At 47.5% G+C, this 19,968-nt stretch overlaps 1 long non-coding RNA gene across 1 annotated transcript; it reads right to left on the reverse strand.

The window, feature by feature from the left end:
• Positions 1–4,687: 4,687 nt before the first annotated feature.
• On the reverse strand, positions 4,688–11,630 carry LOC142931341 (uncharacterized). Its single transcript, XR_012947333.1, has 3 exons — positions 10,439–11,630; positions 9,188–9,314; positions 4,688–7,710 (listed from the first exon to the last, which is right to left on the reverse strand). It is a non-coding gene; the product is annotated as an uncharacterized LOC142931341 (long non-coding RNA).
• Between the last annotated feature and the right edge of the window lie 8,338 nt (positions 11,631–19,968).

A 19,968-nucleotide genomic window follows, 5' to 3' on the forward strand; every position in this document is an offset into this window, starting at 1 on the left:
AATGAGGCGTTGCGTCTAGAGATACTGCTTCGGGAGAACGCAATGGTGCTGAATCCACAGATGCTGCGTGAAAAGAACTGGCTCGTAAAGAAGGAGAATCAACGGCTGCGTCACGATAACGAGAAGCTGATTCGTGCCGCAGCCGCCCACGCCGCCACGGCCAACGTCACCGCCAATGCCGCGGACGCTCCCACCGCCGCGAACGCCGACGCCGATGACGCCACCACCGCCGCTATCACGACTAACGAGGAGACCTCCTTTGCTGCCACGGCCAACACCACATCGTCCACCAATGCCTCAGACGTTCCCACCGCCTCGAACGCCGACGCTGATGACGCTACCGCCTCCATCGCCGCCACTGACACCCCCACCGCCAACGTCACCAACAAGACCAAGAAGCTTAAATTTCGATGTCTCAGAAACTTCTTTCGTAAACGCTTCAATTTGACACGTTTAAGAGCCCGAATAAAAACATCACCCACATAGAGGCAAAAGACAAAGGACCCCCGTATAGCCTTAACAGACTGTTTGGATAATGGCTGTTAGCAAGGACGTATGACGTACACGACCACTCCTCACACACACATGGACGCACACACACGCACGTGCCTGACTTACTAATGGGTTCTGTTCCTGATGACCCTTCGTAAGCCGCATGGTTTGTCAGTCGGGAAGCAATAATGTACTGTATTTAAATGCACATATCCGTCGGTGTCATAAAATGTGTTATGGTTAAACAAAAAAAGGGAAGCACTGTTAAGCTTATAAATAAGAATTATTGTATATTTGCATGTAACACTCTAAAAAATGTACTGTATGGTAAATACAACTTAAAATAAAGTAACATAAAAAGAAATTCGTTTTGTTTTCGTTACCTTGAGTCCTGATGCTGGTTTGGTTGTGTAGGAGAAATTAATTAAAATAATTTTGATTTAAAGCTTTGGTGACTGCAGTAATTCATATTCTTAGCTCTTTCGGTAAAGTCACGTTGAAGGGAAACAATAAAATATATATAATAAAATTCTCACGACGTTTCGACTGCAACACAAACGGCAAGAAACATTTGAAAAAATGTTTTTTGCCGTTGGTTTTCACACCTGATGATGACTACTTGTGTTGCAGTCGAAACGTCGTGAGAATTTTGATTGTTTTATATATATATTATTGTTATTGTTTCCCTTCAACGTGACTTTACCAAAAGAACCAAGAATATGAATTATTTCAGTCACGAAAGCTTTAAATAAAAATAAAGGTTTTGTTTTGGGTCGCGTAAATATCAATGCGTCGTGAAACCCGCACAAGTTGTGCATATTCCCAGTTGTTTTCTCCAGTCGTGCATCCTCCCTCACGCACTTAGCCAGCTCGTTGTAGGCAACTTTTATTTTACACTCGAATTAATCTGGAGCTGTGCCCTCTACCAGAAGAAACTCGACTCCCAGAGACCACTCTCGGTTGATGGTGGTGAAGAAGCCAAGGCTGTCGGTCCCTTACGTAATTAATACTGCAACAACAAGGAGACACGTGAGTTGGTTGTCATTGGTGGTTATTGGCAGTGGAAGGCCGCGTGTCTTGCTGCCTCAGAGAGAAGAGAAAGGCGCTGGAATGCGACGAGAAAAAAACTGCCCTGCAACTTCAAACTCGCAAACGATTGTCACCAGCGGCCATCTTACGTGAGGGAAGCGTCGCCCGTTGTGGTGAACGGGAAATCCGGCGATGACGTCTACAACACGCCCCTCCACCTCCCCCCGTTTGCCCCCCCCCCCCCCCACCGTCAAACCTCCCCGCTACCGCTAGGGGCGCTGCGCGAGACGCCGCGCGAGGCAAATAAATAAATAATAAGGGCGCGGCTCGGTCTGTGACGTCATTCATCCGATTTGGGGGCGGGGTCAGCGCGTCACATCCGGCGATGACGTCGCAATCGTCACAGGCTTAATACACACGTGACGCTCACACGCGAGTTTCACACCCGAACTGGCTTCGCGTTGGCAACACGTCGTGGCAAGATGCTGCTCCTGCATGTAGTCATACCGTTTGTCGCGTTGCTCTTGATTCACTTTTCCAGACTGGTTGACTACAAAGGAGGAGGCAGTGTCAACTACCCGACTCCATTGGTCACAAAGCCCAACATAGACCCCTTGCCATGCGTTGTGTCACAGCAGCTCATGGCCGTTGCGATAGTGATGATGGCTGTGATCCAGATATTCCTGTGGCGACGTTGGAGCTGTAACCTATCCAACACCCAGCGTTACAGCACCATGCTGTGCGAGGAAAACGTGAAGCTGCGTCAAAGAAGACGCACGGTGGAAGACGACAACGCATTCCTTAGGTTCAGGGAGGCGGAGACGCGTAAAGACAATGAGGCATTGCGTCTAGAGATACTGCTTCGGGATAACGCAATGGTGCTGAATCAACAGATGCTGTGTGAACAGAACTGGCTCGTAAAGAAGGAGAATCAACGGCTGCGTCACGAGAACGAGAAGCTGATTCGTGCCGCAGCCGCCCACGCCGCCACGGCCAACGTCTCCGCCAATGCCGCCGACGCTCCCACCGCCGCGAACGCCGACGCCGATGACGCCACCACCGCCGTTATCACGACTAACGAGGAGACCTCCTTTGCTGCCACAGCCAACACCACATCGTCCACCAATGCCGCAGACGCTCCCACCGCCTCGAACGCCGACGCTGATGACGCTACCGCCTCCATCGCCGCCACTGACACCCCCACCGCCAACGTCACCAACAAGACCAAGAAGCTTAAATTTCGATGTCTCAGAAACTTCTTTCGTAAACGCTTCAATTTGACACGTTTAAGAGCCCGAATAAAAACATCACCCACATAAAGGCAAAAGACAAAGGACCCCCGTATAGCCTTAACAGACTGTTTGGATAATGCCTGTTAGCAAGGACGTATGACGTACACGACCACTCCTCACACACACATGGACGCACACACACGCACGTGCCTGACTTACTAATGGGTTCTGTTCCCGAGGACCCTTCGTAAGTCGAATGGTTTGTCAGTCGGGAAGCAATAATGTACTGTATTTAAATGCACATATCCGTCGGTGTCATAAAATGTGTTATAGTTAAACGAAAAAAGGGAAGCACTGTTAAGCTTATAAATAAGAATTATTGTATATTTGCATGTAACACTCTAAAAAATGTACTGTATGGTAAATACAACTTAAAATAAAGTAACATGAAAATAAATTCGTTTTGTTTTCGTTACCTTGAGTCCTGATGCTGGCTTGGTTGTGTAGGAGAAATTAATTGTTAATTAAAAGAAGAATTTTGATTTAAAGCTTTGGTGACTGCAGTAATTCATATTCTTAGCTCTGTCGGTAAAGTCACGTTGATGGGAAACAATAAAGTAATAATATATATATAAAACAATAAAAATTCTCACGACGTTTCGACTGCAACACAAGCAGTCATCATCAGCTGTGAAAACCAACGGCAAGAACATTTTCACACCTGATGATGACCGTTTCTGTTATGGTCGAAACGTCGTGAGAATTTTGATTGTTTTATACATATTTTGTTTCCCTTCAACGTGACTTTACCGAAAGAACCAAGAATATGAATCACTGCAGTCACGAAAGCTTTAAATAAAAAAAGAAAGGTTTTGTTTTGGGTGGCGTAAATATCAATACGTCGTGAAACCCGCACAAGTTGTGCATATTCCCAGTTGTTTTCTCCAGTCGTGCATCCTCCCTCACGCACTTAGCCAGCTCGTTGTAGGCAACTTTTATTTTACACTCGAACTAATCTGGAGCTGTGCCCTCTACCAGAAGAAACTCGACTCCCATAGACCACTCTCGGTTGATGGTGGTGAAGAAGCCAAGGCTGTCGGTCCCTCAGGTAATTAATACTGCAACAACAACAAGGAGACACGTGAGTTGGTTGTCATTGGTGGTTATTGGCAGTGGAAGCCCGCGTGTCTTGCTGCCTCAGAAAGAAGAGAAAGGCGCTGGAATGCGACGAGAAAAAAACTGCCCTGCAACTTCAAACTCGCAAACGATTGTCACCAGCGGCCATCTTACGTGAGGAAAGCGTCGCCCGTTGTTGTGAACGGGAAAGCCGGCGATGACGTCTTCAACACGCCCCCCCCCCTTCACCTCTCCCTCCCCCCACGCCGTGAGGGGACACAGGGATTGGCAAAAGCGAGAAACTTTTCCCTGTGTAAGATGGTCGACAGCAACGCGTACATCGCGGCAGCGCTCCCGACCCCCCCTACCGTCCCCCCACCCCCCACCGTTATCCTCCCCGCTACCGCTAGGGGCACGGCACGAAAAACCGCTTGAGTTAAAATAAATAAATAAGGCGCACCTCGGTCTGTGATGTCACAGACCCCATTTTTGGGGGGGGGGGGGTCAGCTAACGTGCCCGGCCGGTGTCGGATTCTAACCGCATCACATCCGGCGATGACGTCACATTCGTCACAGGATAAATACACGTGAGAGGGCGATGGTGCTGCATCCACAGATGCTGCATGAGGAGAGCCGGCTCGTAGAGAAGGAGAATCAACGGCTGCGTCACGAGAATGAGAAGCTGATTCGTGCCGCAGCCGTCAACGTCAGCACCTCCACCAATGTCACGGACACTCCCAACGCCGCGAACGCCAACACCAACAACGCCATCACCACGATGCCAACACCGCCGCCACTAATGCCATTGCCAAGACGAATAAACTTTCATTTTTATGGCTCAGAAACCTCTTTCATTCAACTATTTCATTTTAAAAGTTAAAAAGCCCGAATTAAAACATCACACACAAAGGCAAAAGACAAAGAACCCCCGCATAGCCTTCACAGACTGTTTGGACAAGGGCTGTTAGCAAGAACGTAAAACCTACACGACCGCTCCTCACACAAAGACAAAGATCCCCCGTTTTGCCTTAACAGACTGTAGGGGCAAGTGCTGTTAGCGAGCACCTATGAAGGCCGAAATGGTACACGAGTGGGTGGGTGGCCAGCACCACGCCCGACTGCCTTTGTCTCCCCAGTGGCGATGTTTACACCGCACCAGGTACTCATTTGAGGCTGAGTCGACCTAGGGGAGGCCCGGGACCGGTTCAGATAATCGTCACTGGTGTTGGCCGTGAGAGGGAATCGAACCCGGGTCGCCAGGTTCATAGCGCAGCGCGCTAACCGCTACACTATTGCTCCCCACACATGGACACACACATGGACACACACACACACACACAAGTGGCTGACTTACTAATGGGTTCTGTTCCTGAACAGCCTTTATAAGTCGAATGGTTCGTAAGTCAAGACGCGATAATTAAGTGTATTTAAATGCACATACCTGTAAGTGTTATAAAATGTGTTATGGTTAAACAAAAAAGGGAAGCATTGTTAGGCATAAAAATAACAATAATTGTACATTTGCCTGTAACACTGTAAAAAATATACTGTATGGGGAATACAACTCAAAATAAAGTTTCGTTAAAATAAATGAATCCGATTTGTTTTCGTTACCTTGAGTCTAGTCACGTGGTAACACTGTGGTGGTATTGTGAGTAATGTATCACGTGGTAACACTGTGGGGGTATTGTGAGTAATGTATCACGTGGTAACACTGAGAGCCGCTTTAGGGGGTATTTGGCCTACTCTTTCACACGCTTTCCCCCACGATGTGCGACCTGCCGATCGATTAACCGCTCTAGTCGGCATGTAACAATCGCTTTTAATTCCTCGCCTAACAACACTCGCTCATTCGTATGACACACACGGCAACGTTCAAGTGTCCCACCAGGCGAATGTGCTCACGTAAGGTGGAAAGCCAGGGAAGGGGGGAGGATGGGACAAGGGTGGCGACGGGTAGGCCCACGGTGGGACGCTCTGCTTCTGCTTGTGACCCTTCTTCCATGCTCCGTGCCCACCCTTGGGTCTGCCTGGCATCTCGTAGTCGTCGGCGGAGGGGGCACTCTCCTGCGGCGTCGGCACACACACGGGAACGCACATCGGAGAGACGCTTTCGCGCGATTCTGCATTCCTTAAATGACTACGGCTTGACCTCGTATAACGGACCATGCTCATAACGACAGCCCGTTTATTACGAGCATAGCTGCAGTGGCGTTAATTCTCGTGTCGATTCGCATACTTCCACACAGCGTCCGGGTTACCTTAGCCACCCTACATATATAACGATCGTGCTCGCTGCCAAGCATCCAATCATTGATGGGTTTTTCTTTTGTATTCTATGAATAATGTACACATGTACCTGCCTGTATGTCATGTTTTAATTTAGCATTTGTTTAGGATGCCTGTTCAAATAAACCATTACAAATACACAGCGACACATTGACGCTGTCACGTGTTTCCTCAAGGTCCAGTTTAAGTTTTCATTCCAGGTTCGCTAGTGGTTCGTTCTAAAGAGGTAATATCTGTATTTACATAACATTAGATATGGGCCTTGAAACTACGCACTGCATTGTTGGCACAGCATGTACTTCCACAATGACAGAGATCCCCCGCATAGCCTTTAACAGACTGTTGGGGCAAATGCTGTTTGAGAGCATCTATTAATGCCGGCACGGCACGCGATGGAGATGGTTGGCCAGCACAATGCTTGGCTGCCCTTGTTTCCTCAAATGTGGATATTTACACACAGCACCAGGTGACTATTTAAGGCTGAGGCAACCTACGGGAGGCACAGCAAAAGATTAAATATTAGCCACTGTCATTGGTCGAACTCAAGTTGCCGGGTTCGGGGCGTAGTGCACTGAACCGCACCACCACTGTACTTCCAATGGCACACGTAAAAGACAAAGATCTTCTTGAATTATAAACCACGTGGCAGACGAGTTTGTAATCTGACTTAAAAATCGATCGAAATAGCCTTCATGAAACGGGTTTTCTTCATGGTTTTACTTCTCTTCAAATGCAATGTATTTGGTTCAACGATGCTCCACATCTTTAATTCCCCACGCAGAAAAAAATCTTCGTCTTGCTAATCAACCTACTCGTATTGTTACGCTGCAACAGAAGGGCACCTCCTCACCTCCACCCTCGGTAACATGGCCGAATAAAACATCGGGCTGGGTCCACGTCCTGGCGAGAGCCACGTAGCTGCCAACGTTTAGGGGTTAGGCTGCTTTTCTTCACAAATGTATCAAAAGCTTCCTTTCCACCACAATGAAAGAATTATGCCATAATTTACAGCCCTTCATGAAACCCTCTTGACAGATGAAGGTCTCACCATGCCGTATTGGGTCATGGGGGGGGAGTTGTTTGACCATACATCGCCATTTTGGTTTGTGCAAGATGGTCAATGTGGTCCCAGGACTGGTTTTGAAAAGTTACAAGTTTAAGCCTTGGGGGAGGCGGGGTCGGGTTTTTGCACCACTGGCTCACAGCAAATGAACATTTGCCCCATTGCATGTTTTGAGCAGGAAAGGCAGCTCAACTCTCAACGAATCCATTCATCCGAATCCATCACAGCCCCGCCGCCCCGACTCACCTTGCCGGCCCGGGACGCTGAGTCGGCGTCACAGCTCGCGGCCGCGTCGCTCTCTCCGCCGGCGCCGGCGGCAGACTCCGCCGCTGGCGGCAGAAGATCGGCGAGCTTCAGCTCATCCTCGTTGCCGTGGCCCGTGAAGACCACGACGCACGTGCCGGCGCTGGCGTCCACCGACTTGATCGTGGCGTCGTAGACCACGCCGTCCTCGGACCAAGCAGCCTGGCACAGGTCGCCCGGCCTCCACTGGCACGCGAGAGGTTGGCACAGAGATGGGCAACGATTGACCCCGTCTAGCCGACGCGTGCCACTGGAGCAAGCGCTGTTGGCACACCTACGGAGGACGGCATGGCGCAACAAGGCGGCGATGCGGCCAGCACCACGCCTGGCTGCCTCGAGTCTCCACAAAGTAAACTGCTGTAGTCTGCGCTCCACCAACGGAAGAAAAGTAAAACTGCATTAACTCTCTCCTGAAGAGCTCCCGTGGCTGGAAGACCTCGACATCGGCATTTAGCTGAGGAAAATTGCCATCCGCAGGACTGTGTATGCTTACGTACAATTTGTGTTCCTTGTTCTCAGTGTTGTCGCAGCGGGGAACACACAAAGGGACCGTTTGGCTAACCATCAAACTTTTGGCTCGATTTTTCACTGTGCACTTTCAGATTCGCTTCTGCGGCCATCTAGAACGCTCTTTCTTTCCGATATTAAGAAGGCACTGGAGCTATGCACTTTTACATCTAGACTGAAAACTAATTTCTTTAGAACTGCTTTTTGTCTTCAGTTTCTTGTACTTCCCCTGCACCTCTGACTAGCGCGTTTGGCTATGTACGGTGCGAAACGTCGTGAGAATTTTAGTGTTTTATTTGTATTATTTTCTTATTTCCCCTCTACGTGACTTTACCGAAAGAACCAAGAATATTGTGCGAAAGTAATTCAACATACATACATGAGAATCTTTATTTAGACTGGAAGAATTCGATGAGCTATGAAGCTCATTTTCACAGATGGTCCAGAATGGGGAGCTCAGCAAAGTACAACAGCAAACAATACAAATGAAATGATAGGAGTGAAAAATAAAGAAAATGGTTAGCAAGTCACTAAATATAAACAAAGAAATTTATTAATTACGGGAGTCCGATTTATCAAGCTTGGGCAAGGCAGCAAAAAACAACAAAACAGTCCCAGGCCACACCGAGATAACACCACACGGTAGCAGTCTCTCAATAAAATGGCACATTAACACTGAGCTCGCATCTGGCTACAACTCCAAATGGCTCACACGGTGGAGCCTAAACAGACTGAGAGTGGATTTCGGCAGAAGCAACTCTCTCACGAAATCATGGGGGGTTTCTACGCAAAAGAAGAATTTGATTATGATAATATGGCTTTCCCCTTTCTGGCAATAAAACTGAAAGGGGAAAACCCTATTATCATAATTTAATACTGGCAAAGGAGGTTTCATGAAATTATTTGCTTGTCAGGAGAAGCAAACCTCATGGACCTTCTCCCTGAGATTTCCCTGCAGCACTACAATGCCAAACACCAGCAGCGGTGGCCTGTGAAGAATATTGGTGAAAGACCAATATAGGTTGGACAGCAGACACGACAAAGCGGACAACTATTAACATCACGCAGGTAATGGTCAAAGTTATAAATCACATTTGCAAATAAACGTGACAGCCACATCCAGAGCACCAGTAATCTTCTGCTTCAGGATATTTACCTTGTCGGAGGGCGACACGCTGCTCCTCTTGTGCCATCTTCCGTGTCTTCGCCCGCTTGCTCACGGACTTTGTCTCCCCGTAGGTCTTGGGGCTCTTGCAAGTGGCGGTGCCATTTTTGAGCGCTGTCTGAAAGAACACGGGCGGTTAGTTGAGGTTGGTTGGGTTTCGTGTGGCCACGGCCATATACACTGACGTAGTCACGGGCCGTAGGTAACCCACCCCTGCTCTAAGACGTGTAGGACCGGGTGTCTCGATCTGCTTCTGTACATACACGTACTACTTTGGAACGGCTCGTAGAGTGTTGCCAACTCAGCAATTTTGTTGCTCGATTTAGAGGCATTTTTGGGGGTTTACCAAGCGACCAAATTTGAGTGACTTTCTGGGATAATTTTGAGGATTTAGAAGCAATTCCCGCTGCGTATGAATGTACGCCATTACATGACATTTAAAATGGCTCATCGACTCAAAAAAGCGCGCTCTTAGAAATCCTACGTCACTTTGCTATGGCACAATGTCGAGTGCCATTTATTATAACTAGTCTAGGCATAATGCAGCCTTATTGAGTTAGCAACAATGCTGTCAAACCACTGTGTGCCCATTTTCCCCATTCATATTTGTAGCCGACATGTTTCCAACCTGCACACGCATCACTGTGCACATTCTCCGCCGCCTGGTGAGGAAGTTCGTTTAGACAAAAACAGTCAAATCAACTTGAGCAAGGCGCTTACCATCGAATGATAACACAGTACTCGAAGATGTACGCATGTTGAATTTCTTTCGCATCGTACGTAGCCAATCATGCTAATCGGAGGTGTGGGGGAAGGAGAACAAAAATGTAGCCGTGAAGAAATTAGTTTTGTAACCACTGGTGGTGCACGTGACACATGAAGTGTGTTATATTGTCAGGCTTTCCTGGGTATCCCTTGCAACAGGTGTGTTGCGTCTCAAGGTGTAAATATAACCATGTACACGCACACAGAGATACGAAGTGCACAAGTACACACAGACAAGCGATACAAAGACCCCCCCCCCGTATAGCCTTAACAGACTGTTGGGGCAAGTGCTGTTGGCAAGCACCTATAAAGGCCGGAAGAGCACACGAGGGGGTGGGTGGTCAGCACCACGCCCGGCCGCCTTTGTCTCCCCAGTGGCGATGTTTACACACCGCGCCTGGTCCACATTTGTGGCTGAGTCGACCTAGGGGAGGCCCAGGACCGGTTGAGCTCGCAGCCAGAGTCTGAGACACTCACCTTGAAGCACGTGACGGCTTTGTCATACGCCTTGATGAGCGCTGTGTCGTCCCAAATGTCAGAATCGTCACTCTACACAGGGCACACAACCACCACCACCATCACCACCACGACCCTTTTGAGTCGACATCGACCGCACGTGGCACGCTCAGCACGTGCTACGCTCAACACGCGGCACGTGCCACGCTCAGCACGCGGCACACTCAGCACGTGCCACACGCTCAGCACGTGCCACACGCTCAGCACGCGGCACACGCTCAGCACGCGGCACACGCCGCACGTGGCACGCTCAGCACGCGGCACGCTCAGCACGCGGCGAGACCCACGGCGTTCCCCGACAGCCGGAGCGCTGTGCGAGAGAAGTGACGTCCGTCCACTGCAGTACCAGGGCGCGGCGCATTGCGGCGCTTGTTTTGACCATACTTCACCACGCTGGTACCAGAGCGGGTCTGTGAATGCGGACGAGTGAAGGCTCGAGTTCCGTACAGTGCTGACACACACGCAATTTGCAGGTTAATTGAATGCAAGTACACCGTCGAAACTGATAGCAAGAGGAAATTATATACCGAGCCAGTGGTAGAAATTCCTCATTTCGAGGGCGGCGAGCGGCGACTCGCATATGACCACCGCTGTTGATTCGCCACAAAGTAGTGCACTGTTGACTTCATTCACACCGCACTGTAGTGTCACTGTACAATGCATGTAAGCCCAACCGTGCACGCGCAGACAGCGCTGTACACGCGTGCCGTGCGAACATAACGTCAACAACATAACGTCAATAACACAACAACATAACGTCAGCAACATAACGTCAATAACACAACATAACGTCAATAACATAACGTCAATAACATAACGTCAACAACATAACGTCAAATTTCGATTTAAAGCTTTCGTGACTGCAAGGATTCATCTTCTTTGGTTCTTTCGGTAAAGTCACATAGAATGAGAATAAAATAATAAATTGATAAAATAAAATAACACGATAATATTCTCACGACGTTTCGGCCACAACACAAGCGGCCTTCATCAGGTGAAGGGACGAGACTGTCTGGTAGGACAGCGCTGGAGTGAAAAAGGCACGCTCAGATCACGACCTTTAAGCTGTGTCAGAAGAAACAAAGCGCCTTGACAAAGGAATTAGCATATAATTGAGCATTGAAATGGCCGAGTGATTAGCTTGTGACTGGTCACAGAAATGGCTATGTTAAAGTTAAAGCATACACATCCGCAGAGGCACCCCTTGACAAAGGAATTAGCATAGAATTTAGCATTGAAATAGCTAAGTTAAAGCATACACATCCGCAGAGGCACCCCTTAACAAAGGAATTAGCATAGAATTTAGCATTGAAATAGCTGAGCGATTAGCTTGTAACTGGTCACAGAAATAGCTATGTTAAAGTCAGAGCATACACATTCACCGAGGCACCTAGTATAAATCAAACAGGAGAATTTTGCATTGGAATAACTAGGCAAATTTAGCATTGAAATAACTGAGTGATTAGCTAGTGACTGGTCACAGAAATGGCTATGTTGAAGTCAAGGCCTACACATCTGAGCTATTCACAGTAACTGGGTATACAATACAATGTATAATGAATACTATATAGTGAACCAATAAAAAACTAAAATATAAATTACCTTAATGTTATCAATAAACTCTATATTCTCCAATCAACTAAGCTACCAACAATAAGTCGTTATATATCACAATGCTATATGGCGAAAAAATGGGTGGATTCTCACCCTCAACTTTAGCAACACGGATAGCTACGGGCCCCGTTCAGACGGACGAGTTCATCCAAGGTCGGAACAGAGGAGGGGGAGAGAGACAGCTGCGAGGCGCTATTATACTCCATGTTGTAAACCATACCATTAACCGTGGTGTGAGAGGTATTAAGAGTCAATGCTGGCGAAAGAGCTGCGGTCTGAAGGTCATCGTAAAAAACAATTAAGAACGGAAATGGTTTAAAACATCTTTCCAATGGTTACTAAGCCAGAATCCATCTTCTCGGTTGAAATTGTCTCTGTACTTGTATATGTGAATGGCCTCATGAACGAATCTCTCATGGTAGCCGGTTGATTTGCAAAGAACCTCCGTCTTGGAGAAGTCAATGTCATGTGAGCCCACTGAATTATAACAGTGATCTGCCACGGCAGAGGAGTTCGTCCTACCGTGTTTCAAGTCTGCTTTATGTTCACGGATGCGGTCCGAGATATGTCGTTTGGTTTCTCCAATGTAGCTACTACCACAGAGGCACTTTAGTTTGTAAACGCCCGGGTACTGTATGTCTGGAACAGCATCTTTTACAGATGGAACTAGATCATGGATTTTATGTATTGTGTTGAATCGGACCTGGATCTTGTGTTTATTCAGGATTTTGGAGATTTTTTTAGTGACCCCTGCAATGTAGGGTAAGGTGATGGTTTTGAGTGGCTCCACAAGAGAATCCTTGCAGTCACGAAAGCTTTAAATCGAAATTTAACCGCCTCTACGGGGAGGGATTTCACACATCCTTAAGATCATTCAACAGACTCTGGAATAAGAAGGATCAACTAATCGAGTCTCTCACCTTTCTGAAGAGATGCCGCGACTCTAAGGTAATACCAACCGCATTTACACTAACCTCTGCTGTTGCAACTTCTCTCAATGCAAAACGAATTCTAGCTAGAACTAGCTTCGCTCTTATCTCGGAAAAAATCAGACTTACACGCACCGAACTCGATCAGTTAGACAAGACACTCTACAAATCACACTTAACATTGACAGCAACAATGTCTACATCGGATTGGGAACATGTAGACAATATGACTACCTCTTCAGCTGCCACTATGTCGACCAAATGTAGGGACATATTGATTTCCAAATTCAATCACCTCTCCTGCAAAAAAATTGGACCCACACACCGAAAAGATAGACGTCAACAAAGTCGTAATTAATCGCAGTAACAGTTCCATTTCTGATGGTCTGAAATCCGTTTTAGCTAAAGGTCTAAACTTTGCTGTCACACCGAGACACTTACTGGTTAATTATATCATTGCCCATGTCGACGTTGCACTCAAGGGCTTGAGTCCCATCGCTGCAGACGTAGCAAGATCTGAAATCGCTGTACCACTCAAAAACGCTAAGTTGCCACCCAGCAACATCAGCAAAGACGAACGTTTTGAATTATCTCAATTAAAAAAGAGGGATGATATTGTCGTCCTCTCAGCCGACAAGGGCAATGCCACTGTCATCATGGACAAAACAGAATATAACAAAATTCAAGAACTACTCAACGATGGCAGCTATACAAAAATAAAAAGAGATCCCACCAACAGCCTGGTAACCAAAACGAACAAAATCATCTCTGATTCAACAGCATTAATTGATGAGACCAAACAGTTCTCGTTGAAACCCTCTGCTGCCAGACCACCAAGATTATATGGCCTTCCAAAGATACACAAAGAAGATACACCCCTTCGTCCCATCGTCTCTACTATCAACTCCCCCACCTATAAACTGGCACGTTTTCTTGCTGATATACTGCGACCTTTCACTGGAAAAACCACCTCTGCGGTACTAAATTCTACTCACCTGGTATCGACAATCAAAGGCATTTCCCTGTCCCTAGACGACCTGCTTGTCAGTTTTGATGTGGTGTCCTTGTTCACCAAAGTCCCGGTACCTGACACCATCGATATCATTGAAGACCTGGTTCATCAAGGACTGCACACTGATGTACCCCCCCCTGGTGAGACATTGCTCAACCAACACATACTTCACCTGGAATGGAACTTTCTACAAACAAACTGAGGGCACCCCAATGGGCTCCCCCTTATCTCCGGTTGTAGCCAACGTATTCATGGAAAAATTTGAAACTGACGCCATCCAGACTGCCACTCTACGTCCGACCTTATGGAAGAGGTACGTGGATGACACCTTTGTCATCTGGCCACATGGCCAGCCTGCTCTAGACCAATTCCGCGACCACATCAATTCCATACACCCAGCCATCAGATTTACCATGGAGGTCGAAAAAGATGGCAAACTACCCTTTTTGGATTTCTTAATTAAAAGGAGACATGATGGTTCAATGAGCCACTCTGTCTACAGGAAAGCCACCCATACAGATGCTTACTTGAAACCGGATTCCCACCACCATCCATCCCAGAACTCCCTCATCAAGACTCTATACCATAGAGTCCAATGCATTTCCGACCAGGAACACATTACCAGTGAACTCAAGCACGTACACCAGGCTCTCAGGGCTAATGGTTACTCCGACTACACGATCCGCAAAGCCATCACTCCAATCATGAAGGATTCTCTTGTGGAGCCACTCAAAACCATCACCTTACCCTACATTGCAGGGGTCACTAAAAAGATCTCCAAAATTCTGAATAAACACAAGATCCAGGTCCGATTCTACACAATACATAAAATCCATGATCTAGTTCCATCTGTAAAAGATGCTGTTCCAGACATACAGTTACCCGGGCGTTTACAAACTAAAGTGCCTCTGTGGTAGTAGCTACATTGGAGAAACCAAACGACATATCTCGGACCGCATCCGTGGACATAAAGCAGACTTGAAACACGGTAGGACGAACTCCTCTGCCGTGGCAGATCACTGTTATAATTCAGTGGGCTCACATGACATTGACTTCTCCAAGACAGAGGTTCTTTGCAAACCAACCGGCTACCATGAGAGATTCGTTCATGAGGCCATTCACATATACAAGCACAGAGACAATTTCAACCGAGAAGATGGATTCTGGCCTAGTAACCATTGGAAAGATGTTTTAAACCATTTCCGTTCTTAATTAATTGTATTTTACGATGACCTTCAGACCGCAGCTCTTTTGCCAGCATTGACTCTTAATACCTCTCACACCACGGTTAATGGTATGGTTTACAAAATGGAGTATAATAGCGCCTCGCAGCTGTCTCTTTCCCCCTCCTCTGTTCCGACCTTGGATGAACTCGTCCGTCTGAACGGGGCCCGTAGCTATCCGTGTTGCTAAAGTTGAGGGTAAGAATCCACCCATTTTTTCGCCATATAGCATTGTGATATATAACGACTTATTGTTGGTACCTTAGCTGATTGGAGAATATAGAGTTTATTGATAACATTAAGGTAATTTAAACTTTAGTTTTTATCGTTTCACTATATAGTATTCATTATACATTGTATTGTATACCCAGTTACTGTGAATAGCTCAGATGTGTAGGCCTTGACTTCAACATAGCCATTTCTGTGACCAGTCACTAGCTAATCACTCAGTTATTTCAATGCTTAATTCGCCTAGTTATTTCAATGCTAAATTCTCCTGTTTGATTTATACTAGGTGCCTCGGTGAATGTGTATGCTCTGACTTTAACATAGCTATTTCTGTGACCAGTTACAAGCTAATCACTCAGCTATTTCAATGCTAAATTCTATGCTAATTCCTTTGTCAAGGGGTGCCTCTGCGGATGTGTATGCTTTAACTTAGCTATTTCAATGCTAAATTATATGCTAATTCCTTTGTCAAGGGGTGCCTCTGCGGATGTGTATGCTTTAACTTTAACATAGCCATTTCTGTGACCAGTCACAAGCTAATCACTCGGCCATTTCAATGCTAAATTCTATGCTAATTCCTTTGTCAAGGCGCTTTGTTTCTTCTGACACAGCTTAAAGGTCGTGATCTGAGCGTGCCTTTTTTCACTCCAGCGCTGTCCTACCAGACAGTCTCGTCCCTTCACCTGATGAAGGCCGCTTGTGTTGTGGCCGAAACGTCGTGAGAATATTATTGTGTTATTTTATTTTATCAATTTATTATTTTATTCTCATTCTACGTGACTTTACCGAAAGAACCAAAGAAGAACATAACGTCAATAACACAACAACATAACGTCAATAACATAACGTCAATAACATAACGTCAACAACATAACGTCAATAGCATAACGTCAATAACACAACAACATAACGTCAATAACACAACACGTCAATAGCATAACGTCAACAACATAACGTCAATAACACAACATAACGTCAATAACATAACGTCAACATAACGTCAATAACATAACGTCAATAACGTGTTCATTCTGCTTCGCGGTGCACAGCATACAGAAGAAGTGCATCCGACAGCCACGACTCTACTGACGCTACCCATTACTCTCACCAACCCGCACTGAGCAGGCGAGGTGAAGTATGGTCAAGTTAATAAACCCCACGGGGTGTGCAGAGGCCCTCGTCCAGCAGTGGAAACGTGGAGCACAAAGAGGAGGGGGTATGGGAGAGGAGGAGCGGGCGCGACTTGTCCATCACCTGCCCCTTCTGGTAGACGACGTCTCCCCGCGACACGGCCATGGACGATGGCGCGAGCGAGCGAGCGAGCCCGCAAAGAGGCCCCCCAGGAGCTTTGAAACCTCGCAGGAGAAGCGCGCGACTGAAGGTGGTGGTTGTTGTTGTTGGCGGTGGTGGTGGTGAAGCCAAGCCGGCCGGTTCCCTTACGTAACGAACACAGCAGCAGCAAGGAGACACGCTGCTTTAGCTGGGTGTTGTTTATCGGAGCTTATCGAAGGCCGCCTCTCTCGCTGCCTCCGAGTGAAGGGAGCGCGCGCCCCATGTGCGCCCTGAACGCCGCCACCGCAAACCTGCGACTCGCCGCCGGCGGCCATCTTACGCAAGGGAAGCGTCGCCCGCCGCTGTGAATGGCAAAGCCGGCGATGGGCGTCATCAACACGTCACCACTTCACCTCCCCACTCCCCACCCCCACGAAGAAACGGGACACGGGGATTGGGCCAAAGCGGGAAACTCTTCCCTGTGTAAGATGGCCGACAGGAACGCGTACACCGCGGCAGCGCTACGGACCGCGCCCCCTCCTCCCCCCCCGCCATTATCCTCCCCGCTACCGCTATAGGCGCTGCGTGAGACGCCGCGTGATAAAAATGTTTCATAATTAATTAGGGCGCAACCTCGGTCTGTGACGTAACAAACATAATTGTTGGGGGCGGTGTCAGCTGACGTCACTGGCAGGTATCGAATTTCTTAGCGTCACATCCTGCGCGTCACATCCGGCGATGACGTCGCAATCGTCACAGGCTAAATACACGTGACGCTCGCACGTGACGCTCACAACTCCAACTGGCTCCTCGCTGGCAACACGCGTGGTCAAGATGGTGCTGCTGTATGGGGTCAAGGCGTTTGTCATGTTGACCTTGATTCACATTACCGGATTGGTTGGTTATAAAGGAGACAGTGCCAACTACCCGACCCCGACTCCATTGGTCACAAAGCCCAACATAGACCCCTTGCCATGCGTTGTGTCACAGCAGCTCATGGCCGTTGCGATAGTGATGATGGCTGTGATCGAGATATTCCTGTGGCGACGTTGGAGCTGTAACCTATCCAACACCGAGCGTTACAGCGCCATGCTGTGCGAGGAAAACATGAAGCTGTGTCAAAGAAGAAGCACGGTGGAAGACGACAACGCATTCCTCAGGTTCAGGGAGGCGGAGACGCGTAAAGACAATGAGGCGTTGCGTCTAGAGGCGTTGCGTCTAGAGATCCATCGCCGCCACTGACACCCCCACCGCCAACGTCACCAACAAGACCAAGAAGCTGAAATTTCGATGTCTCAGAAACTTCTTTCGTAAACGCTTCAATTTGACACGTTTAAGAGCCCGAATAAAAACATCACCCACATAGAGGCAAAAGACAAAGGACCCCCGTATAGCCTTAACAGACTGTTTGGATAATGGCTGTTAGCAAGGACGTATGACGTACACGACCACTCCTCACACACACATGGACGCACACACACGCACGTGCCTGACTTACTAATGGATTCTGTTCCTGATGACCCTTCGTAAGCCGCATGGTTTGTCAGTCGGGAAGCAATAATGTACTGTATTTAAATGCACATATCCGTCGGTGTCATAAAATGTGTTATGGTTAAACAAAAAAAGGGAAGCACTGTTAAGCTTATAAATAAGAATTATTGTATATTTGCATGTAACACTCTAAAAAATGTACTGTATGGTAAATACAACTTAAAATAAAGTAACATAAAAAGAAATTCGTTTTGTTTTCGTTACCTTGAGTCCTGATGCTGGCTTGCTTGTGTAGGAGAAATTAATTGTTAATTAAAATAATTTTGATTTAAAGCTTTGGTGACTGCAGTAATTCATATTCTTAGCTCTTTCGGTAAAGTCACGTTGAAGGGAAACAATAAAATATATGTAAAATAAAATTCTCACGACGTTTCGACTGCAACACAAACGGCAAGAAACATTTGAAAAAATGTTTTTTGCCGTTGGTTTTCACACCTGATTACTACTTGTGTTGCAGTCGAAACGTCGTGAGAATTTTATTGTTTTATATATATTTTATTGTTTCCCTTCAACGTGACTTTACCAAAAGAACCAAGAATATGAATCACTGCAGTCACGAAAGCTTTAAATAAAAATAAAGGTTTTGTTTTGGGTCGCGTAAATATCAATGCGTCGTGAAACCCGCACAAGTTATGCATATTCCCAGTTGTTTTCTCCAGTCCGTGCACCCTCCCTCACACACTTAGCCAGCTCGTTGTAGGCAACTTTTATTTTACACTCGAACTAATCTGGAGCTGTGCCCTCTACCAGAAGAAACTCGACTCCCAGAGACCACTCTCGGTTGATGGTGGTGAAGAAGCCAAGGCTGTCGGTCCCTTACGTAATTAATACTGCAACAACAAGGAGACACGTGAGTTGGTTGTCATTGGTGGTTATTGGCAGTGGAAGGCCGCGTGTCTTGCTGCCTCAGAGAGAAGAGAAAGGCGCTGGAATGCGACGAGAAAAAACTGCCCTGCAACTTCAAACTCGCAAACGATTGTCACCAGCGGCCATCTTACGTGAGGGAAGCGTCGCCCGTTGTTGTGACCGGGAAAGCCGGTGATGACGTCATCAACACGCCCCCCCCTTCACCTCTCCGTCCCCCCCACGCCGTGAGGGGACACAGGGATTGGCAAAAGCGAGAAACTTTTCCCTGTGTAAGATGGCCGACAGCAACGCGTACACCGCGGCAGCGCTCCCGACCCCCCTACCGTCCCCACACCCCCCACCGTTATCCTCCCCGCTAGGGGCGCTGCACGAAAAACCGCGCGAGTTAAAATAAATAAATAAGGCGCACCTCGGTCTGTGACATCACAGACCCCATGTTTTTGGGGGGTTGGGGGGGTCAGCTGACGTGCCCGGCCGGTGTCGGATTCTAACCGCGTCACATCCGGCGATGACGTCACATTCGTCACAGGATAAATACACGTGACGCTCACATGCGATGCTCACACTCGAACTTGGCTTCTGTGGCAAGATGTTGCTCCTGCATGGAGTCAAGGCGTTCGTCATATTGACCTTGATTCACATTACCGGATTGGTCGATTATAAAGGAGACAGTGCCAACTACCCGACCCCGACTCCATTGTGCACAAAGCCCTACATAGACCCGCTGCCATGCGTTGTGTCACGGCTGATGGGCATTGCGATAGTGATGATGGCTGTGATCCAGATATTCCTGTG

This window comes from Petromyzon marinus, chromosome 52 (assembly GCF_048934315.1).
Source record: "Petromyzon marinus isolate PM22_M1 ecotype Great Lakes invasive population chromosome 52, UKy_Petmar_22M1.pri1.0, whole genome shotgun sequence".
NCBI classification, from domain to species: Eukaryota; Metazoa; Chordata; class Hyperoartia; order Petromyzontiformes; family Petromyzontidae; genus Petromyzon; species Petromyzon marinus.